This window comes from Pinus tabuliformis, chromosome 7 (assembly GCF_031772625.1).
Source record: "Pinus tabuliformis cultivar Carrire ecotype Pingquan chromosome 7, CPIR1, whole genome shotgun sequence".
NCBI lineage: Eukaryota > Viridiplantae > Streptophyta > Pinopsida > Pinales > Pinaceae > Pinus > Pinus tabuliformis.
The window spans coordinates 68,787,878-68,813,569 of record NC_142293.1 but is presented as its reverse complement, the minus strand read 5'-3'; the positions used below and the strand labels follow the sequence as shown (position 1 = coordinate 68,813,569).

The following is a 25,692-nucleotide window of genomic DNA, read 5'->3' as shown; positions in this document are numbered from 1 at the left end:
TCCTACCCGCACAATAAGAGAAATAATCTATCCTCTGGTATTAAAGTTTGTAGGAGTAATTACAAGAGAAAGCACCATTGTTGACACTGCTCCACAAGAACCAGTGTCAACTATTGAGCCAATGGGAGAGGAAGCTACCCTTGACACTGTTACACAAGAACCAGTGTCAACTGTTGGACAGATGGAGGAAGAAATTATTGTTGACACTATTACACAAGAACCAGTTTCAACTGGTGAGAAAATTGAGGAAGTTTTTGTCAACACTTCTCCACAAGAACTAGCGTCGACTAGTGAGCGAATTGAAGAAAGGGGTATTGTTGGCACTGCTCCATAAGAACTAGTGTCAACCCCCGAGAAGTTGGAAAGAGACATGGTTGTTAGTACTGACCCACAAGGGTCAGAATCAATTCTTGAGAAAGTGGAAGGAGAAAACAGGGCAACAAAATGGCTACAGGAAGAAAATGTTGATGATACTACTCTCGAGGAACCTGGAGTGGCTCCTGAGCCATTTGGAGGAAATGTGGAGATACTGGGACTTGCAAAAGAAAGAATTGAAGCCACCCCCCAATTTGTTGAAAATGTGGAGGAAATAAGAGTAAAACAGGAATTGGTTGATGAGTTCGATGATGTCAATCTGCCAAACCCAAACACCGACCATGAGACTGATGGAGGAGGTCATTAGTAAACAGGAATTTGTTGAACAATGTGCAAAAAGGAAGGCCCCCATCCACAACCGGTACCAGTCACTATTTAGGGAGAATATGCAATTAAAAATGGAAATTACTAAGTTGAGGAGACAAGTATTACGCTTGCAGAGACGGGTGAGAAGGAAAAAGGGGAATGTCGGTCAAGCTACCATGATTCTTGGATCAAAAACAACTTCGGCAGCAGTACAGACTGAAGATAGGCCGATGAACTCAGCAACTACAAAGACCGAGTCATTTCTGCACTTGATTGAGTCTCGGGAGTTGCTGCTGACTGCAGAAATTCAGAAATGGAAAACCATTGCTTCTCGTCTTCAGCAAGGATCTATCTCTTTGGAACATCATTGAAAAGAAGTGAAAGGAATTCGGGAACAAGAATAAAAAGTGGTGGTTGATCATGTCACCCAGATATAAAAATCTAAGCAGAAACAAGAAAAACAATAGAAAAAGATTGAAGAATTACAAGGGCAAGTTCAGTTACTGAAGGTTGAGAAGGATGAAATGTTCACCCTAACACAGAAGGTAATCGCGTGTTGACCTCCTACTAACAGTTATGCTTTGTTTCTTCAGGAGCAATATCTATTTCTGTGTCTAGAAATTATCCATCAAGAAATTAGCCACAACATAGAAGACCCTATGTAGTTCTTGTGGATCCTGAGAGCTCACAATCTACTGAACCAATACTTGATGTGTGAACTTTAGATGCATAGTTACATCCTGGAGAATGATCAGTCATTCAATCTAGTATCGTATATGAGAGAAATTCAGTTGATAGCATTCACATCCTTCATGATTAATCAGGTCAAGTGGAAAAAGGTCTTCGACACGTTCGAAGAAAATCAAGAAAATCGACCACTTGTGATCAGAATGGAACATTGTCAATCAGTGGATATTTATAACAGACATGAAACATTTCTATAGTTGGAAGGATGAAAGGCCAGATATTGACAACACAGAAGTGGTGTGTTGACCTGTGTATGAGGAAAATCTTCACTTGTCAGGAGGAAGCCCAAGACGCTTGTCAGAAGTGTTAGATGTTGTCATCAGCAGTAGTTCGTGTGAGAGAACCTTTTAGAGCCCCCAATTTTGCTAGGGATTTGAAGAGAATTCCATGTTATATCGCATGCATATGACATTATGGGTTTCGATGGGTAGGGCTGAGATTTTAATTCCCCATCATTTGGCTTCATTCTGAGCAATACACACCGGCTTATGTGGCAGAAGAGGACTGGTGGAAGGATACCTTTTCTCGGATGGTTTCAAACTCCCTGGGACAGATATGGCTGTGAGATACGACCTTGCACAGCTTCATGCCAACCACAGTGGTTCCAATCCAGACCTTCGTAGGAAACGATTTGCATGAGGACATGTAGATAAGCTAGTTGGGGGGAGATGTTGGTCGATAGATTTGCCTGTTTTTACCTATTTTTATCCACTTCACCTTACCCATTTCATAGCTTTTTGCGAGGTTAATTCATGTCTCAACTATGAAGGTATGATAAATTGGCATGTCTTTTTGAATATTGATTAATGAAATGTAGTCCTAAGGGGAACGTTGCCTATGTGACTTGCTAACTAAAGCTTTCTTGCAGAATCGAGATAATGATGACTAGCAGGCTACAAATCAGAACATGATTGTTGATGAGCTGGCAACGCTATTCTAGGATAGGGACTATAACGGAGTTCAACCAACAAAAATCTGATGGAATGATATTATTGCTATCTTTTGCATTATGTTTCTACCTTAACGATTGTCGTATATTTGCAAGTAGACAGAGTTGTCGAACCTTTGAGTATGTTAGTATTATTTTTGTAACAATGTAATGTATAAGTAATGGTTAAGGAGGTAGAAAAGGGGCAGCGTTAGAGACACTAGAGTTCTAAGAATGTAACAGCAAACTTCTTTATTTTCCTTTTGATTAATGCAATCCTAATCTTCTGAGTATTAACTAGTCTTCGATCTTTCGCCATAGCCCTGATCGAAGAGTTTGGCCCACTCTTCTGATCATGTGTTGTTGGATTAGTGGTGTGTGTATATTTATTTCTATTGTGATTATTTCTTTATCGATGTAATGGTTCATTAAGTTTGTGTTGTTGTGAATCCTTAATTTTCATTACTCTGATTGTTGTTACTATTATTGCTTATTGTTACACATTGTTATATTGTTGATTGAATGCTCAATGTCGGGTAGGGACACTATGGGTTGCATAGACTTGGCACGGTAGCCTTGAAATAACCAGACGAGCCCTGGATTGACAATTAATGTGGGGAAGGGTGAATTGTATAATTCATATCTGAACACCAACACATTATTCTCGAATATTAATTTGAGATCAATATATCATTACATTACACATAAAAGAAGAGGACATTTACAATACTACTTTCTGGACCAGGTGTGGGCTTTATGAGTTTGTTGTGGTTCCTTTTGGTTTGACTAATGCTCCCACTACTTTCATGTGTTTGATGAATAGTGTGTTGCATCCTTTTCTGGATAAGTTTGTGATAGTATTCATTGATGATATATTGATATATTCTAAGAATGAGGAACAACATGCAAAACACTTAGCATCAATGTTGAAATTTCTAAGAGAGCATTAATTGTACTCCAAGATTAGTAAGTGCAGTTTCTTTCAGACAAAAGTTCATTACTTGGGGCATGTTATCCCCAAGAAAGGTATAGGATGCTAAAAAGATCAGAGCTATCACGGAATGGGAAAATCCTAGGAATGTGGATGAGGTCAGATCATTCAAGGGTTTAGCAGGTTATTACAAGAGGTTCATCATGAACTTCTCACAAATTTTCTATCCTATTACATCATTGCAAAGGAAATGAAGGAAATTTTAATGGAGAGAGGAATGTGCAGCTAGTTTTGAGTAGTTGAAGCAATTGCTTACAAAATTTCTAGTTCAAAAGATTGTATATCCATATAAAGAGTTTTTGGTGTGTACAAATGCTTGCAAGAGAGGACTTGGTGGAGTCCTATGAAATAAGGATAGGTGGTATGTTGTAACACCCTCCTATGTCATATTAAGGTAGTGGAATCGATGGAAACACACCATAAAGACCTTCCACATCAACAACAAGACTCTCAGGAACCATCCCAACCTCTCTGGTAACCAACCCCGAGTTTACCACAGAGTTTTTAGACTAGTTAACCTCCATATGCTCCGATGATATGGGCATGCCAGTGTCCAAAAGGCTCTAGACACTCCCAAAGCATGGCATGCCAGTGTCCAGGGACTATTTTTCTTAGTGTTGTGTCAGCGTCCCTGGGATTTGAGCCACTTTTTCAGGCCCATTGCCCAGGTCATTGCCCATAATTGGATGACACCTTCATAGTAGAAAGATAACAAGGGGATGATGATACAAATACAACTACTTGAACAAGCCCATGACTGGACCCCTACTAGCCATGATAGGCATTTCGTCAAACATATCACAAATATGTAATCTACAGGTGTAAACAACATATCTAAGCATAGGGGTCTCATACTCATCTGAGAATCGCTAGGAAGCATTGATGCCTCAACACATTAGTTGTAGTTTCATCCATTAGGTCATAGATACATGATGAGATCCATACCTATCTACTGTCATAATACCCCATGACATCCATAACTATCTATTGTCATAATACATAATCATAACCAACATAATAACCACAAAAATACCAAGGAAACAATAGCCATATGATCCACATATAAACTAGTACAATACTCATAAAATAACAAGGAGAAATAACCTCATATTAATGATGCAAAGGCGAACCAGTTGCGGGACTTCCATCAACCACCTGATCATAGACATGGATAAGCCAAAACTCTCTTCAGCTAGTCACCGCCATGCCATATTCCAAGCATGAATGTGGGATCTAATAAAACACATAAATTCAAAACCATCCAGGGCTTCCATAGGTCGTCCACCTCAACTCATCAAACATTGATTCCACCCCCGGGTGCACATCACAAAATCATCATCAGATTGGTCTCTACCAAAGCCTTCTAGGGCTCCAGAGCGTTTGTTCCAACCAAGGCTCCAGGACTAGTAACTCAACCCACAACTGTTGCAGGGCTCCAGAGAGCTTGTACAACCAAGGCTCCAAGACTAATAACTCAACCCAAGCTGTTACAGGGCTCCAAAGATTTTAGCCCCCCCATCCCCTGAATCCAAATCTAGATCTAGATCTAGAACCCCTCGCTCTCCCAACCCCCCTTAGTCTCCCCATTCCCCCAGAGGTTCAACTAACCTCTCTCCTCCTCCCTCAGTAGACAGAATATTAACCAGAAAGAAATCAAAGGAGGCATTTCCAAATGCAGAAAACCAAAAAAAAGTTGGAAGAAAGACAAATAAAGAACTAAGGGATGAAGCAGCAGCAAAAGAAATGGCTTTAGGAATGCAGCAACCTATGGATACTTACCTAGGGAAAAGCACAGGAAATATGGACAAAAGTCGGCATAAGGGGAAAGGAACCATACACCACCCAACAAGTAAATAATGATAATAGTCTCTTGGAATTGCAAAGGAATGGGGACACCTTTTAAAGAAAATGCAACAAGAGACATACTAATAAAAGAAAACCCGGATATCCTTATGATCCAAGAGACAAAATCAAACAACCAAGAATTGGAAAAAAAAAAAATTAATACAATATGAAGGAGAAGCAATTCAGGAAACAAGAGCATCAGGAGGTATATGCACAATCTGGAAAAAAGGAATATGGGAATTAATCCAAAAAAAACAAAGCAGCACTGGATATTAACAGATCTAAGGCAGATCAGCACAGAAGAGAAATACAGGGTCATAAATATATATGTCCCCAATCACTATAAGGAGAAAGAACAGTGATGGGCAACACTGAAGGAAGAATTACAAGAAACACAACTCGAGAAAATAATTCTAGGAGGGACTTAAATTTGGTAAGAAGTATTAAGGAAAAGTTTGGAGGAAACTATCAAGTGGATCCATCCAGGAACTCTTTAGAAGAAATAATGGAGCAGCACAGCCTTCTGGACATCCCTCCAAATAATGGAAAATATACCTGGAATAACAAGAGAGTGGGTAAAAGTAATATAAAAGAAAGGTTGGATAGAATTTTGATCCAAGAAAACATAGCAGCTGTGTACAGCTCTATCAAATCAAAAATCATCAGCCCACTCCCTTTCAGGTACAGCTCAACCTAGGACAGCAGCACAGAAATCAGTGAATTGGTTAAAATAGCATGGGAACCAAGAATATCGGGCTCACCGCAGTACATATGGGGGACAAAATTAAAAAATGTAAGATCTAAGTTAAAGGAATGGGCAAGATTAAAAAAAAAAAAGAGCTACAACATAAAATGGACAGCATACAGGCTAAAAAAGAATGTAAAGAAGAAATCAAGCAAGACTACTTAAAAGAGAAAGAAATCTTTTGGGAAATATACAGGGAAAACAGGAAAGAAGAGGAAGAGGCTAGACTGAAATCTAGAAGCCTCTGGCTCAAGGCAGGGGATAAGAACACCTCATTTTTCCACAACAATATGAAAATCAAAAAAGCCAAAAACCAGATAGAAAAAATACAAGTGGAAAACCAAGAAGTCAAAGGGGCGGAAGAAATAAAAAAAGCAGCTCATAAGCACTTCAAAAACTTACTTTCAACTATAGAAGAAACGGCTGAATATGAAGAAACTTTGCAGCATACAAAAAGGAAAATAAAAAAAGAACAAAACAAATACATGTGCAAGGATCTCACAGAAGAAGAGATCATGGAGGCCATTTGGAGTCTACATCCGGATAAAGCACTCTGGCCAGACGGATTTACAATAGCTTTCTATAGAAACCATTGGCATACAATTAGAAAGGATTTTTTAAGAATGGCAAAGAATGTCTTTAAAAACAAAATGGGCAACCACACAAAATCTTCCTATCTTTCTTTGGTTCCAAAGGAATCAAATCCCTCCACCTTCAATAGGTTCCTTCCCATCTCCCTGTGCAATTCCTCTTATAATATAATAACAAAAATAGTGGTAAACAAAATCAAGAAAGTGTTGCACCTAATTATCTTATAAAATCATGGAGTGTTTGTCCCAAATAGACAAATCATCGACAATGTTGTAATAGTTCAGGAAGTTGTACACTCTAGTATTCTAAAGCAAGAAAAAGGTATGATAATCAAAATAGATATGGCAAATGCATTCGATAGAGTCAGCTACCCATACCTAATGGTTGTACTCTAGAAACTGGGTTTCTCAAAAGAAATAATAGAAGTGATACAGGAATGCATCTCTACTCCCTAGATTGCCCCCCTCATCAATGGAAGACCCAGTGAATTTTTCCAAAGAACAAGAGGCCTCAGGCAAGGCTGCCCTTTATCCCCATTTCTATACATAATAATGGCAGAGACCCCAAGCAAAGCTTTGGAAACTTAGAGGAAAGAAAGAACTATCACAAGGTTGAGAATAGAAAAAGGAATAAAAACCATAAACCATTCCTTGTTTGCGGATGGTACATTGTTGCTGGGAGGAGCATCAACAATAACAGCACAAAGATTCAAAAAAATCTTGATGCATTTCTACAAGTGTCAGGTGGGCTATTAAATAATACAAAATGCAGGATCTATGGGTGGAACATTCCGCCTAAAACAATGCAAGGATCTCACAAATCATGGAAATCCCAGCACAGGAAAACTGGAATCACTTCTTTTACCTGGGACTACCAATATCAAAAGAGAGAATGAAGGCAGAAATATGGACAAAGAAAATTGAAAAAATGCAAGACGAGATAAAGAGTTGGAGAATGACGTGGCTAAATATGGCTGGAAGGGTGATATTCATTAAAGTTCTCCTTGTTGCATTACCGATCTATCAATATGAAATAATCATGGCACCAGCAAGTGCTCACAAGCAGATGGAATAAATCCTAAGAAGTTTTCTATGGCAAGGTGGGAAACAGGAAAACAAAAAGTTCAGTTTGGTTAGGTGGGAACAAGTAGTGCTACCATATGAACAAGAAGGTCTGTCCATTCGGTTACCTAGGCTCATGAATACAGCTCTGGGAATGAAAATACTGTGGAGACTCATAACAGGTAAAGAGCGTTGGTGGAAAAAATCCCTCATCAATAAATACATGGATGGTCCCAAGGAAAAATTGCTAAATGGAAACATTCCAATAAGACAAAGCACACAAGTATGGAAGCTAGTTAAAAAAATCATCCCTAAAATGAACAACCACATATCCAAAATCCCAGGTAATGGGAAAAAAATATCGATTTGGGAGGACAAAATCATGGGAAAAGACCCATTACAGAAGCATCAAGAAACTAAAGGCATTCAAGAGTGGATGAAAGGAAAAGGCTTCAACACTTTATATTCAATCTCCTTATGGAATCAAAAGGAATGGCAGGAGTGGAAAAAGCCAGCAATTCCAGCAAACCTGGAAGGACAATGGAACAAAGTCAGGCAGCACTTAAAGGGGGCAGCACCAATTCATTATGACGAGGAAGATAATTATATTTGGGACCCAGGTAATGGGAAATATACAGTCAAAACTGGATATAAAATTCTCCAATATCAAACCAATCAACAAGACTGGGATGCTTGGAAAATAGCATGGAAATCTGAAAGTTTTCCTAAGATAAAAATTTTCATCTGGACTCTATTAAAAGGAAAGATCCTGACCAGCGAAAATTTAAAAAAAAAGAGGCTTCCAAGGGCCATCACGATGCCCATTATGTTAGCAAGCTAAAGAAAACATTCAACACTTATTTCAGGAGTGTAAATTCTCAAGAGAGTGCTGGGAGCAGCTTATGAGCCCGCTGGAAGTGAATATAGACTATGGAAAACCATTGCCGAAATTCCTCAGAACACTAGAGAAAGCCTACCCATATGAAACAAAGAAGAAAGTCACAATTATAAGAATATGGAAATGTATCCCAACAATCCTATGTTGGCAAATTTGGCTGACTCGAAATAAGTGCATCTTCAAAAATCAAAATCCAAGAATTGGGAAAACATTATCAAAAACCTGGGGACTAACATCCGAAATCCTCAATGAAAAAGGAACTACGCCAACGAATTATAGTATTATCCAACAAGAAGAAAGAGGTTGGCTCAGCAAAGCCATAATAAACAACAATGGCAAAAAAAGACAGAGAAAAGAAAACTCGGGAAAAGATTGGAAATTAGGATTGACTGAAGAGGAAATTGAAAGTTGGAAAAAACTTCAAAACAGAGATTTTTTGCATTTCGATGGAGCCTCCAAGAATAATCCTGTAAAGGCAAGAGCAGGGGGCACAATTCTTGATCCGAATGGGGAAAAATTGTCACTTATGAATGGGGATTGGGACAAATTTCAAATAACAAGGCTGAAGCTTGTAGCTTATTGATGGGGACAAAAATGATTAAAAAAGAGGAATCCAAAATCCAATGATTCTAGGACATTCAGCCATCATAATTTAGGGAATGGTCCGAAGAAAAAGTCCAAGAAATGAGTTTATGAGCAGAATCATCAAAATAATCAGAAAGAATTTAGAAGGTTCTAGCAATGTAACCTTCAAAAATATATTGAGAGTACACAACCAGCAGGCGGATCACCATGCAAATCAAGCAGTGGAAAAGAAGGAAGGAAGAGTTTGGGAGAATGAGGAAGAATACTATCACTCAGTGCCATAAACTCAAATTGAATATGATAAGATTAAAGTTCTGGAAAATCAAGGAACAAAGCAATTTAAATCAGGAGAAAAAAATCAAAAGGCACAGCACATCAAAGGACGCACAACCCAAAGGAAAATTAGGAAAGCACAGATAGGCAGAGGAAAAATCAGGGAAACGGGGATCATCACATGAGCATTGTCAGAGAAGGCAATCCTAGTCACAAGGTTCATGAGAATGCATATCACTGCTCAGGAGAAAATCGAAACAGTAAGACGACCGCACTCAAGTGGAATCTCCCAAATGCAGTGCATGGGATGACCAAATCGACTATAAGAACATTGGTAGGCCAACAACCAATAAGCAAGTTCGTTTTAACATAAAGTTCTTTGTTGAACGCAACGTGATTCCGCATGTTCTAAGATCCTTCATCGCAGCCTCAGATTGCCCGAGCCCTGCGACTGGCTCTCGGCTTTTGGCTTTAATCCATTCAGTCCAGCATTCCCTTAACACAGTTGCTCTCTGTCTAGTTTCATCCCATCCATACTCGCACTCTCTATCTAATAGTCACCTAGGCCACATCTCCAGCGCTCTTCTCTTTGCCTCTCTTCAACCCATCACTCAGCACTCACTGCAGCTCGTTTTATCTATTGTTGTCTATTACCATCCCCTCCAAATCCGCAGGCCCCCTCTCAGCTCCTTATACTCAGTGGCAACATCTAACATCTCCATACAAAAGAGTCAGGACAGCGGTCAACAAAAAAGAGCATCACAGGATCAAAGGATCACAAGTAGCAACAGCAAATCAGGAGAAAGAAACAGTCAAATGGAGTTCAACCCCATCAAAAAGGCAGCTAGAAACGACTCATGCCCAGCATGCAAGGGGAATAAGGTCATGATACATTAGTTGCAGCAGTCTCTCAAGGATCTCAAAAGCGAAATGAGAATGGAGTATAGCTTTCAGAAGCAAAATATGGCAGTGCAAAAAGAGGAGATAATGGCACTAAAAACTAGTTGTAAGCATCTGGAGGAAGCAGTGGAGTACTACAAAAACAAAATTATGAGTAGTGAAGGAGGGAATTCAGTCAACAGCAACAACATGAATGAAGCAGCCCAGGAATACTCAGTCTATAAGCCATAAACTCTAGAGAATATATGTTATGTAAATTTACTTTCTTAGTAGGCCAATTTGTCAGGTAGTACTCTAGAATAGTCAAAAGAAACTATGAAGTTTTGAAATCAAGCACAGGAGATGGGGCTGCGCTCCCATCTCACTGCTTAGTCTATTTTCTCAATATAGTTGAATGTAATAGGAGTTTGCTACATGTCTCTTTTTGGTAATATATCAACTAACCGATCTTGTTAAAAAAATGTAGTAGATCTCTGAAAGAAAAAACTTTAATTTTTTTTCTAAAAGAAAAAATTTAGCTTAAAAAGAAACAACATAGTCTAACTTATAAATGAAATAACTATTTTCATCATAATCTAATGATATAATTTCAACAAAATTGTGATTTTTTATTGTTTAAAATATATTTTTGAATGCATAAATAGATTCAACACCTTGGAAAACCCTTTGGACACTCAAATTTTATGGATTAAACAACTTAAACTCAAGCTTTTGAAAATCTTCGCCAAATTTTGGTTAAAACTAACTAGAAAAAATACCCTGGAAAAAAAAAAAAAAAAAAAAAAAACAAACAAACAAACAAACAAACAAACAAACAAACAAAAAACAAAAAAAACAAAAAAACAAAAAACAAAAAAAACAAAAAAACAAAAAAACAAAAAAAAAAACAAAAACAAACAAAAACAAAAACAAAAACAAACAAACAAACAAAAACAAAAAAAAACAAAAACAAAAAAACAAAAATAAAAACAAAAACAAAAAAACAAAAAAAAACAAAACAAACAAAAAAAACAAAAAAAACATAACAAACAAACAAAAACAAAACAAAACAAAAACAAACAAACAAAAAAAACAAAAAACAAAAACCAACAAACAAAAACAAACAAACAAAAACAATAAAACAAAACAATAAAACAAAACCAAAAAAACAAAACAAAAACAAAAACAAAACAACAAAACAAAACTTAAACTCAAGCTTTTGAAAATATTCGCCAAATTTTGGTTAAAACTAACTAGAAAAAATACCCTTAAAAAAAAAAAAAAAATCAAATATCTATTTAACAACATAATTAATAATACTAATAACAATAATAATTAAACATATTATTTTATATAAATTTCATTTAATTTTTCCCCCACCGCAGGTGCCTAATGTTTTTGAATGTCCGCATGAGTTCAAGGTCGTTGAGGATCAAAAGACATTTGGCCACACATTCAATCTCTCGGCACACTTGCACTCACCTTGATATGATGCTCACATTGGTTATACTTTAGTTGTGGTACTCCATAGTTAGCTCGCCTTACGTGATCATTATGGGTCCTCATCATAAATTACAATGGTTTCTCGTTAAGCAAGACGACGGTTGTGTCATGGTGAGACGATGTCCCTCCTCTAGCCTATTTATGTCACCTACTACCTCTATCGAAGGCTAGTAGTCTAAGGATACCATGGGCTTGGTGGTGTTAATGCAAAGTAATTATGCCTCTAATGCTTCTCCTCTCTTCGGAGTCGACAATTGCTCTATTTCTGAGTTTGCTCTGGCTATCTCGGCGATGGAATGTATATATAGCAATTGTTTGGCTCTCGGCCATCCTCGACCTCCCTTGCTCGCAGGATGGTTTTGGGATCTGTAATGGCCCCTTAGTCTCACTCTGCTCATTCGACCTTCCAACCGGCTCCTCTGCTCTCGTATCGTCCGCAAATTTTAGCTATGAAGGAGCAATTGAAGCCCTGACACATCTATATCCTTTTTCCTCTATCTATGGAGCGTTCAAGGGTGACAAACATGAGTCTGGAGAATTTGAACATATTCGATGATACTTTTTAGCCGTAATGACAATCAGTGGTCACAGCTCCTCTCCAGCTTATGACTTGACCTCCCATAAAGGAAGTGGGCATATGGTTAGTCCCTGGTTGCACTATTGTTTTTTGTAATGAATTTGTCTAGTCATGGAGTAAATGGATAAATTTTGCCGTCGTCAAAATGACTCACTGAAGCAGGGCCATCAATTTTGTAATTGAAAGCCTAGTAACTCTAGTCTAAATCATTTGTTCTTTTTGTTGAATAAGCTAGTCAAAAAAACATTAGCAATCTAAAAAAACTTAACTTGTGTTATTCAGTTGGTTTCCCAACAAAACAACCAAAAAAACAAAACAAAACAAAACTTTAAACCCAAAAGAATATTTAATTTTAAATATTAAAAAAATTCATTATAAAATAAAATATTTTCACAGGAAAATGGAGCGTCTTTTCGATCTCTGGCTGCAGGTCTGTCTTGATGCGCCCTTCACAATCGCGCTGCTCAAGAATGGCAGATCCGACTTCGATCGTCGACAACTGAGGTGTATGACAGACCACAGACCCGTTTTTGATCTGCCGTGGATCCGATCCGCTGATCTAGGGTTGTTTCTCCACGGCATGGTCGAGGACAAGGTATGGGGGGAAAGTATGGACCTGTATCCATGGTATTCTGTGTTTTCTCTGTTTTCTTCAATACAGATCGGGGCTGTTACCATATCGAAGCAGCGCTCCAACGGAGGGTTTGAAGGCTATGACCTGGAAAAGAGAAATAGCCTCATCAGGCACTTTGATCGGGGGTACGGATCACCAGAGTGGGTTGAATACTACAGAATAGGAGCGGATCTACCAGATCCGGCCAGATCCAGACAGAAGCAAAACAAAAAGTGGCCAGATCCAGAATACAAAGCAGACACAACGGAGCTGAAGCAAATTTTTATCAGATCAACAGAAGGCAGACACATTTGTGTGCAGATCTGGGATCGGATGAGTGTTTTGGAGCTAAAAAAAGAGATCCAGGAAAAAATAGGGATTCCAGCGGCACTACAAATCCTAATTTTTTCTGGGTACTGTTTGCAGGACCAACTCACACTCCAGCATTACAGGGTGGCAAAGGATTCAACTATTACCCTCAATCACCGACTGCGAGGCGGATCTAAGGGAGCTACCTCAAAACCTACAGGTACCTATCGCGATGCAGCCAAAGGGAAAGAAGCCCCAAAGATGAAAGAAGCTACAACTGATAATACACCCCCAGGACAGTACATTGTGGATCAAGCGCCAGAAAGCCCATCCATCTCGCTGGATTTACCAGAGGTAGAATACATATTCTCAGATCTACAGAAAAAAGCTGTTATTTGTAGATTTAATGGCTTCTGGCCGAGAACAGATGCCTTGTACCAATGGATCTACACGGTCTGGACCAAAAATTGTCAAATAAAACTATGTTCTAAGGGTTTTTTCATAGTAACTTTTCACGCAGAAGAAGAAAAGGAAAAAATCCTTAATGAAGGGCCATGGTTCTGGGGCAATGCGGGACTGTTTATTACCCCATGGTTCCCGGAGTTTGACGCCAATACTATGGTGGTATCGAGGATGCCAGTATGGGTAAGGCTGCATAACCTTCCGATACATTTTTGGCACTACAAGGCCTTATTAGCTATAGGGAATGCCCTTGGAAGAATGTTAAAGATTGATTCAGAGAGACACATAAAAGGAATCTTTACCTTTGCCAGGATATGTGTCGAGGTAGATCTTAGCCAAGGACTACCTGATAGCATCATTCTAAACTTCAACAACTCTCAGTGGAAACAAACTCTGGATTATGAAAATACAGCGTTCAGATGCAGGGGATGTCAACAAACAGGTCATCTGCTTAATGCATGCAAAAGTCAAAACAAGAGCAAGCCGCACCAAAGGAAGCCAAAAGGATGGCAGAACATAGATGACGTCGCAAAGAAGAAAGCAGCAGAAATGAAAGCCGCACGGAGAAAAGAAGAAGAAGAAACAGAAGCAGAAGAGGATGATACCACTATAGAGGAAGATGAAATAGAGAATCAGAAGGAAAACACATCAGACAACAAGGCTTCACAGGTTCAGATGACAAGCGTGGACCAAAGCATGGGAGGCACAAAACGGTATCATCACTCAGACACATCAGACTCAGACAAAGAAACAGGCTCTCAGAATGCTGGTAACCAGTTAGTCATTGCCTCGACCGAGCCCACTCAAGGAGAGTGGCGTAAGGTCGAAAAGAAGAAGGGGAGAAAAACTTGAAATTTCTTTTCTTTTCTCTTCTCTTCTCAGTTCTTTTTCTTTGTACACGTCTGTGTTGGGTGCGAAAGCACTCGAGCCCAGGTGGCTTCTTACGGAATGCTTCATTGCATCTGCTAGTGTAACTTTTCATTAAATTTTTTAATAAAAGGTTACCGTTTTTTTCCTTGGAAAAAAAATATATATATATATATTTTCATTAATTTTAAACCATACATTTTAATTTTGATAAACACCAACCAAAAAGATGCCCATGTTTGAATAACATCTACCTAACAACTTAAACGTAACATATTCTCTTACCTAACTCCATTTCCTTACACAACTCCAAATATATTTTGTTACACAACTCCATACGAATTATAATGCACTCCATGCTCACATGCCAAACTAATTTTGTGATTTTTGCTTTTTACTTTCAAAGATTTGATTTCCCATGTACCATTAAAGGCATATGGGTGTGTATACAACTCTTTTTATATAAAAGATATTATTTATATTTATTTATTAAAGTCATATGGGTGTGTATACCACTCTTTTTATATAGAAGATATCATTTATATTTATTTATTAAAGTCATATGGATGTATATCCAATTGTTTGTATATAAAAGATATCATTTATATTTATTTACTAAATTAGAGATTAAATATTGTTAACATTTTAAATTAAATTTGTTTGTTTTAATATATTTTTGAATTAATATGGATTTATTTTAACTTCATTTATCAAAAGTCGAGAGCGATCAAATCTTATTTTACTTTTAAAAAAATTGTATCTCAAAAAATTTGATTCCTCTCGAGGCTTGGTAAATCCACTAGTTAAATTGGATTTAGATTGATTTAATTATTAATCATAATTATTTATTTATTTATTACAAAGTCTGTTCCATACTCCACTAGAAAGGCCTCTAACCCAATAATGCTACATTTTAAATTTTCATTTTCATTTTTAGAAATCTAATTATTAAGCCGAATAAAAACATGCTTGTATTCTTAAAAAAAAAAAAAAAAAAAAAAATTATTATAATTGATTGAATATAAGAAGAAGAATTGGGTTTCTAGTATGCTGTAAAATTGTTTTTACTTGGTTACAAGTTTTTTTTTTTTGTTTTTTTTTTAAGGAAGTAGGTTAAGTTTAAAGACCTAAGACCGAGAGGCATTTGGGAGGAGTGAAAGTTTGTTCCCTTGTGGACCACCATAGGATAATTCCGGGTGGTATGGTTTTCCTTTAATAAAGATGATGAGTTAGCATGCATTCGATGATACCAACCAGTAATAATTGTCCCCACTAAAGATTTGGAAACTAAATTATGATATGTTTTCTATTATGTAAAAAGAAAAAGAAATAAAAATTAAAGAATAAAAGATTTTATAGGGTTTAAGCCTATACAACAATAAGAGTCATAGTCATGAGCTCAACACATTGTTTTTAATAGTTGAATTTGTGTGAAAAAATAATAATTAATTCTTCCAATCACCCAAAATAAATCTAATTAACAATCAACGAAATAACTTATTTCAATATGATTAACTTTAATTTTAAATAGTTAAATACATAATTTATTTTTTAATATTTATTCATAAATTAAAATTTCAAAATGAATTGCTTAATACATGAACTACTAATATTGTTTTATTTATTTTTTATTATTATTATTTTCCCAAGGAAAAAATTGTAATTTCCATTATAAATATATTGAAAATTACATGATGTATTTGTTGCATAAAGCATATGCATGTAAGAAAGATGGACTTTTCCATCTATCCGTAGAGTTTCATTTCATAGTATCTAAACATTTACAAAAAATTGTAGCAGTATATAAACAGTTTATAATCTGTTAAACAAAATTATAGAGCAAAAAGTGTGAGTCAAAACCTATCGAGGATCATGATGTCGGATCTGCTGTCAAGTGATACTATATGAAAGGCATGTGGTAATACTGATAAATCTCATGCCCCTGATGTTCCTGTATTAGTCATCGACCGTTAGGTTGTTGCGCGGCTTCCTTGGAAAGACTGTCAGAAATTTGGTTCCTTTTCCTGTAAATATGATTACAAACAATAAAATCAAAATGAGATTTTAATGTTGTAATTTCATCCAGTAGTCCTCTGAGTGTGTGCACGTGACAATGAGATAGTGCATTAAACCAATTGATGACAATTTTGGAATCACCAAAGATCTGTATACGACTGCAATGCTTCTCAAGTGCAAAAATGAGGAGTAGTCTAAGACTGTTTAGTTCTGCGTAATTGTTAGTGCCCCTGCCAAAACCCATCTTTAGTTTATAAAAATGGTCCTCTGTTATATATAGGATAGCACCACCTCCATAGTCAATTTCTTGGGCAAATCCATCAAAATAAGCCCAGGGAAAGGATTTGTCAATGACTTCAGGGGAGATATGGCAGATACGGTGCGATTGTTCTTCTTTTGGAATTAATTGATAGAGCCTCAATGTTTATGCAAGTGGTGTTCCAATCATTGGAGATGTCCTGAAATATTTGTTTGTTTCTTGCTATCCAAATGCCCCAACAAACTAATAGAGGAAGGTTGCAGAGTTTGGGGTCATTTGCGTTATGCCACCATGAATGCCAAGTGGACTGTAAATTTTCCCCTTGCCATCTTATATTGATCCTAAGAGACTGATATAATTGATGCCATACAAACTGTGCCATGGGACAAAATAAAAAAAGATGGCCGATGGATTCAACATTATCCTTACATAGACAGCAACGTGAGGGACCATGAATGGATTTGCTTTGAAGATTGTCATCGGTAGGAGCCTTATTGTTTATCAGACACCACATGAAGATTTTTTCTTTTGGGGGCGCTTTTAGTTTCCAGAGAGATGGCCACCACCAGTCTTTTATCTCAGGTTCGTGATCCGAAAATATAAAATTTTAATCCTCTTTTGGGGTACTTCTACCATGAGAGGATATGGCCCATATCAGTTTGTCCTCCCGATCTTATATTCTAACATGGGATTCATCAAGGGAATTTATATATTTGTTCTAGTCTTGTATCCATTGTTTTGGAATCATGAGGTCCGGAGCCGTTTTCCACACTTGATTGATCATTGATGTGTTCTCTGCATCTGCTATCTGAGATAGGTATTTTATACCTACCAAATTAAGAAACTGCCTGAGCTCAAGCGGGAGGAGGTGGGCATTCCCACATCCCGACCATGCATCTCTGCCAATACGAACATTTTCGCCTATCCCTATACGCCAAGCCAATCCTTGTTTTATGAATGATATGGATTAGGTGACTGCTCACCAAATTGTAGAAATGTCGGATTTGTTTCTGACCGGGCTACGAATCTAATCCAAAATCATTAGGGGGTATATGTATTTGAGATATACCAACTCTTTCCATAGACTAGTGGATGTGAGAAGCTACCAACCCATTTTTGTAGCGACAGCCTTGGCGAAACAATTGAGGTCTTTCATACCCCAGCCCCCCATTTCTTGGGTTTGGCGATCCAGTCCCATCTGATCCAAGCGAAAGTCCTGCCTTCATGTCTTCCTCTCCATAAGAATCTACGACATATTTGTTGAATTTTGTTGGTGATTCCTTTTGGAATCCAAGCTAGGGCCATCCAATATACTGGAATGGCTTCTAGAACTAATTTGATGAGAACTAGTCTGCCAGCACTTGATAAACAACGTTGTTGCCAAACATTAATTCTGGCTTCAATTTTTTCAATCAACCATGTCCAATCCGTAATACTATAATTATTTGGTTTGAGCCTATAACCCAAGTATTTGATTCCATCCTCAAGGGCCAGGTGCTTGTAATGAAAGTGTTGTCGTGCAAAAACATGATCATTGCTTGAGCAGTTAACAATCATGATGGTGGATTTCTTTTGGTTGGGTACCATACCTGTAGCTTTGTATAAGATAGATAAGACATGCATAAAATTTGATGTGTCTCTAATGGAGCCATCAATAAATATGAGTACATCGTCAACAAATAAGAGGTGGGTGAGAGTAGACACATCAGTCAATTTTACCACAAGTACATCCCCAGAGGATCTAGCATCGGGCATGAGTCTACCAAATCCTTCCATAATAAGTAGGAAAAGCAGAGGAGATAAGGGACAACCATGTCTGAGTCCTCACTCAGCATGAAAAAATTTTGTTGCAACTCCATTTATGAGGATACTATAAGAAGCCGCGGAAATAAAACACATGACCCAGTTGATAAAGGAGTGAGGAAAGCCCATGTGAGTTAGTATGAGGTGAAGGTAGATCCAGTTGGTTCTATCAAAAGATTTAGATAGATCAATTTTGAGGATGATGCTCTTGAGGTTCCTAATATTGATAAAATGGATACCTTCTTGGGTTGTACCTATGGCCTCATGGATTCGTTGATGATTGAGAAAAGAAAATTTTTCTTTGGAGATGTGATGGGATAAGATAGGTTTGATATAATTAGTAATGATTTTGGAAATGATCTTGTATATGCAGTTACATAAGGATATGGGCCGAAAGTCATCAAAGGACAGGGGCTTATCAAATTTGGGAATAAGGGCAATGAAAGTGGAATTAAAACCTTCATACATTATGTTGCCCAAATTGTTGTCTTCAATAGCCAGTAGTAGATCTCATCCAATTAATTTGAAGAAAGTTACATAGAATTCAATGGGCCATCCGTCAAGTCCTGAACTCTTATCTCTTTTAAACCATTTCAGGACAGATTCAATTTCCCCCAGAGTGGCCGGTTTGTTTAGGTTTTCCATCTCATCTTCATCAACAAACCGAGGGAATTGTCTGGCAACCCTGAGCACCTCTTCTATAGTTGCTTCACGGGGAGCTTTAAATAAGTGGCTAAACTGTCTGATGCCCATGTATACAAGTTGATTTAAAGTAGTGGCATCCATACCCATATCATCTTTTAGTGACCAAATAGTGTTAGTGATCTTCCTGCCTCTCACACATTGCTGAAAAAATTCGGTGTTGTCTTTGCCAGATTGGAGCCAGATGGCTCTGCTCATAAGTATCCATTCTTCTTCATTCTTCCTTAAGAGTCTAATCTTCTCAACTTCTAACCTTGATAGATGGAGTTTATTTTCCATAGTTATGAACCCAGAGTTGTCCGAGTCTACTAGAGCAGCGAGCTTAGATGCAATTTGTTGCTGAGTAACCTCATCCCTTTTCTTCTTTTCCTTTGCCCACGCGATCGTCTTGTGTTTGAGCCTAGACAAGTTACTGACTATGACTTCCGCGAGAGGTGTACTGCTCTCATGACTGAAGGCAGTCCACGTATCTTTGAATATTTTGTGAAATTCCTCTTCCCTTAACTAGGTTGAGTTGAATTTGAATGGTGATTTTGGATTGAGGGAGGAATCCACAATCTCCAAGAAGATGGGTGAGTGGTCCGATATGCCCCTAGTGCCCACCCATTGTCTGATCCTATCAAATTTGTCCACCAATTTTACCTTCATAAGAAAGCGGTCCAATCTTCTTGCGAGCATTTCCTCCCCTATTCTCCAATTTCACTAAGTGGGTTGGATCTAAGACATATCAATATTCAGAAAATTGTGATAATCCAAGAGGTTCTCGAAAAAATACATGAGGGAGATAGTCTGGGCATGATTTCCCCATGATTCAGCATGTCCTATGGAGAAATCAAAATCACCGCCAATGTTGATGTTGTCTTTAGTCATGAATGATGCCCTCATCAGATTTTCCCATAAGGCTTCTCTATTGTGTCAGGGGCCATATATGTTGATAAGTTGCAGGGGGGTTCCCAATTCTTTTGAGATTACATCAGCTACCAAGACCCCTTCCCTCCCCCAAATATTGTCAATCTTCATAGTTCTATTGTTGGAAGCCAAGGCACAGCCACCAAACCTACCTATCACATCCAAAGTATGAAATGTCCAACCAGGGAGGAGAGATTTCATGATGTTATTAATATTGTCACCATATCCCAGGGTCTCTTGTGGGAAAATTACATACATCTTCTCGATCTCAAAAAGTCTCCTAAGGGACTGTTTTTTGTCAGAGCTAGCCAAACCCCTGCAATTGAACAATAAACACTTCATGAGGGAACAAGGTCAGGGTTTCCTTTTCCTCTAAGAACCTGATCAATAGAGATGTGTTTTCCATATTCCACCTCTATCCCAACTTTGCGAATGGATTAAGAGTTGTTTGAATGTCTACCCCTTGTTGGCCTCGGTATCTTGGGTGGGGAGGCATCACCAATGCCATATTGAGATGTCAGTGAGGGTTTGGTATGAGTGAGGGATCATAAGTTGTATTGATGGCTTGAGCTAGTATCCAATGAAACCTTGCCATCATATCGGGTCGGAATGTTAACTACTCCAAGAGAGGTCGGGGTAGGGGAAAGGTTGCTAGGGGAAGTCGAGCCCAAAGGACAGGGGATATAATTCAAATTGCAAGATGATAGAATAGTCTCAGATAAAGATAAAGAAATAGAGGCAAGTTCACAAAATAAGAGATGAGATGAGCCAAGGGAGTTGGAAGAGACAAGAATACCCGTAAGCGGACTAGATCCAGAAGAGTGTGATCGAGTAACCCTTGTTGAAGGTGGTCGAGCTACCGGTTGCTGAGGGACTTTTCCAGTATCCTTTTGTCACCTCAATATATTTGATGTGTGGTTTCAGGATAGGTGCCTCCATGCCTTCTGTTATCACTGAAAATTCTGTTGCAAAAAATTTTTAGCCTAGCTTAAGGACAAGGTGTTTTCGCAGCGCAAGAATCCTTTTTAGCAGTTTCGCAGCGCTATCTGTTTAGCTGATTTCGTAGCGTGCTACGAAATTGGGGATTTGTTCGAGTTTTCAGTGGAGACCCAAAATCCTAGCATGCCTATTGAACAGAGTTCTGAAAGAGGGAGCTAGAAACACTGAAAAGGCGCTTGGAAGAAGTGGCGGTGTTTATGTTCCTCCTTTCAAGCTGGCGCAAATGATGAAAGGATTTATAAGATAAAAGCAGCTTGGAATATCAGCGTATGTCTTGGGATGCTCTTTGTAAAAATATCATGGGCTTGTAAAAAGTGAACGCATCAAACATTAAAAGCATTATTTCAGCTTAGATGCCTTTCTACTAGCTGGCAGAAGCATTACAGCACGGTTGTCTGAGTTTGACATTATAGCAAAACAAGTGGAAGCAGGGGAAGGTTGGTTCTCTAAGTTGCATTGTATGTGGCAGAGTTTAAAGGGCTATGGATCTTCTAAAAGTGGTACACGCAGCAAGGAACTTATCTCCGACATTTTCAATAATTTGTAAGATGGGCATGGAAAATTATCATGTTGTAGAGTTAGTTGGTGAAAGTTCTTTTGGAAAGGTGTTCAAAGGCAGGCGCAAGTACATAGGGCAGACAGTTGCTATGAAGTTTATCTTAAAGCATGGAAAGAGTGAAAAAGACATTGACAATCTGAGGCAGGAAATTGAGATATTACGACAGCTGAAGCCTCAAAATATTCTTATTGGTGCTGGAGGTGTTGTCAAGCTTTGCGACTTTTGGATTTGCGAGAGCTATGTCTTGCAATACAATGGCGCTTCGCTCAATCAAAGGGACCCCGCTTTATATGGCTCCTGAACTAGTACGCGAACAACCATACAATCATACAGCAGATGTCTTGAATTTGTCTGTTGCTGCGCGCCCAGGAGATAATAGATAGGATCCCGAGAACTCATTTCATCAAGTGTTTTGCAAAGTTGGGTTGTATTTTTTCATGCACATAGAGTAGGATGGGGGAGAGTTCAAGTAGCAGACAACAGAGGTGGTCGCTGCAAGGCATGACGGCCCTAGTCACTGGCGGTACAAAAGAAATTGGACGTGCTGTTGTGGAGGAATTAACTAGTTTAGGAGCTGCTGTTTATACATGTTCGCGTACAGAGAAGGATTTTAATGAATGTTTGACTCAGTGGAAGGAATCTGGGCTGCAGGTTGATGGTACAGTCTGTGATTTATCATCTCGTTCAGCACGAGAGGAGCTGATTGAAAATGTTCTTCGTTTTGCAATGGGAAACTCAATATGTGGATTAATAATGTCGGTACAAATATGAGGAAGCCCACTATGGGTTATAAAACTGAGGATTTCTCATTTCTTATGTCTACCAACTTTGAAACAGCTTATCATCTATCTCAGTTGTCACATCCTCTACTAAAAGCATCAGAAAAGGGAAGCATTGTTTTCATTTCATCTGTTTCTGGTGTTGTAGCTATTTTCTCTGGTACCATATATGCAGCCAGCAAAGGAGCAATGAACCAACTCACAAAGAATCTTGCATGTGAGTGGGCAAGTGACAACATACGTGTTAACTGTGTGGCACCATGGTATACCAAGACATCACTCGTGGAGAAGCTCTTGGAAGACAAAGAGTTTGTAGAAAAGATACTTGATCGTACTCCTTTAAAGCGTCTTGCTGAGCCTCATGAAGTTTCATCCCTCGTAGCTTTTCTTTGCCTACCTGCAGCTTCATATATTACTGGTCAGGTTATTTCTGTTGATGGAGGAATGACAGTAAATGGTTTCTATATATGAGATCAGAAAGTAAGGCTTAGTGTTGTGTTTCTCTAAAATACCAAGGGTCTTTTGAACAAGGTTTCACAGAATAGATTGACTTGGCCTGCACTTTTGGAGCACCCATTTGTACAAGAGAGCCAAGCAGAGATAGAAGCTGGAGAAGCACGTGCTGCAACTGCTGCTGCAAGAGGATGTGATGCAGCTTGGAGGGGTGAAGTCAATATTGTGACTTCTGCAAATGACTTTGTGATACTGATCATTCCAACAGTATTATCCTTAAAAAGAACATTTCTGGATCAAGAAACTTTTGTGGAAGCATTATTATTACTTAAAGTTTGGGCTAGACAGAGAAATTCTATCAATGGACCTGATTGTTTGAACGGATTCATTATAGCTATAACTTTAGCATACTTAAAAACAGAAGGAGGTGGAAAGCGCATCACAGGTCAAATGACAGGGTTTCAGGCCTTTCGTGTTGTCATAGACTTCATTGCAATTTCCAGTACTTTAGAGAAGGCTTCTACAATTCTTTGATGTTGTAATATGCGTTTCAATTGGATATTTTAACCTGGCATTTCGAATGACCGAGAGTGGACTGTTGAGCTTATGGATGAGGCAGCACGGTACCCTGAGATACATCGACAAATGCAAGGACAAAGGATAAGATAGGGATAAAAATATATAAAAAGGGCATCGATTTTGTGTGCTTCAGTTCTCAATAATCATGTTAGGCCTAAGCTTGAGGTGATCATTGATGAGGAAAGGACGGTAACCCACTCTAGCCTTATGGAGGATACAGCGAATGTGATTCTGAATCCCAGCATAGCAAAGGTGAAACTGAAGAATGGCAACAGCAGCTATTCAATTTTGTGAGGAGTTTAGAGGAAGACTGTGTTTTTTTTTAAATCACACAGCAGTTTCGTAGCGCGCTACGAAACTGCTGTAGGTGGTGATTTTAAACGCAGAGCAGCTATTTTGATAATATGAACGGGAATTTTGAAAGAGAGACACATGGCCAACAACGAAGCCTCCAACGCATCTGAAATATGGTGATGCTCATAAATTTTGGGGTATTAAAGAGCTGGGACATGTTGCTTAACTTTCGAAGGATGGTAGGAGACAGGGACCTTAAAAATAGGTGTTTTGATCCTGATGATAAATGATCCATCAGCGCTTACAGGTATCCAAAGTCAGCGTTCCTTGCATCTGTAGCTCAATCATCTTGAGCCTAACCAACAAAAGACAGCTGTCAAAGATCAAGAAAGGAATCAGGCATACGAGGAGATGAAGTTAGAGTTTTAGTGTGATTAGGACTCTTTGTAATTACAGTTCAATACTTTATGTATTTAATGAGTTTGTTTAAAAATAGATAAGGTTAGTTAATGATAGACCATCGAGCTCCCCTCATGCTGGAGGAGGAGACTCAAGGTAGTTTTAGTTTTGTTTTCCTATATATAGGAGAAACTCTGATGTAAGTAGGGTTGGAGATTTATAAAAGAAACAGAGTTTTTATATTGGCTAATGTAAAAGACTTTTGACAGTAATAGAAAGATTACTTTTTCTTCCCAAGATTCATCTTGTGTTCAAAGGCTCAGAATATATGTGGTTTGTCTTTATCCTTTCTGTTTTACAGCTCAATAGACATGCAATCACTCTGAATTAACCTAGTGCTCAGACTTCCTGTGTATGTTTATGAGTTGAAGTTCTTTTTGAGAAATGTTCTGAGTGTTTAAACATTATATGCCTTGGCTTCCATGATTGAGTAGTTAATAGTTTACTGCAGAGGTGTTTGACTCCATGAGCCCAATGGAAGAAGTGTTATTTTGTTGTTCCAACCAGCTTATTTTCATGTACTGTTTGAAGAGTTAGCCATCTTTTCTTGTTATTAATCCATATCAAAAATCTGTGAGAGAGCCCTCTCTGACTGAGGAGGCTAAGCCTTAGTCTAAAGCCTGGTTTGAAATAGTTGCATGAGATCTTGCTAAGTAGCAGCCCTTAGTACACGATTTTGTGATAACATTTTGGTGCATCTGCCGGGAGCCTGAAGTCTATTCATTCCCGAAATCAATGGTTGAACTTCTGAAGGTAGCAGGAGCTCAGACATCTTTTTGAGGCTGCAAAACTACCTTGGCGACTCCACACATCAAATAAGAAGTTGGAAGGTGACTCCACTGCTAGAAGATCAGTAGCTTGATGAAGTTACAAGATGAGTTCCACTGCAAGAATGAATGCCAGGTATGCTCCTATGAATCAGTCTCATATCCCTGGTTTTCCAAATCCTATGCCAAAGGTTGATTGGTTAGATGATCTTCCAATATTCAAAGATGAAAAGAAGGATGATGTTGCTCTCCATTTGGTTAGGTTTCATATGCATGTACGCAGTCTTAAGGTTCATTTCCCCGAGGATTGTCTCATGAGGATGTTTATGGCCACTTTAGAAGGAAAAGCATGGTCTTGGTATAAAAGTTTGGAGAATGGTTCATTATCTTCTCTTGCTGATTTCCATGATGAATTCTGTGAAATGTATAAAGAAGGTTATCCTTCCTTATTGATGCTTAAAGATTGCTGTAGACATTCTTTAAGTCTTATTAAGTATTTAGAGGATGGTTATGATGATGATGAATTCACGGATGAAGAAATTTTAGAGGCTCTTCATAA

At 38.2% G+C, this 25,692-nt stretch overlaps 1 pseudogene; it reads left to right on the top strand.

Moving 5' to 3' along the window:
- The first annotated feature begins 22,147 nt into the window (after nt 1-22,147).
- Nucleotides 22,148-23,092, top strand: LOC149245248 (tropinone reductase homolog At5g06060 pseudogene; annotated as a pseudogene).
- Nucleotides 23,093-25,692: the final 2,600 nt, after the last annotated feature.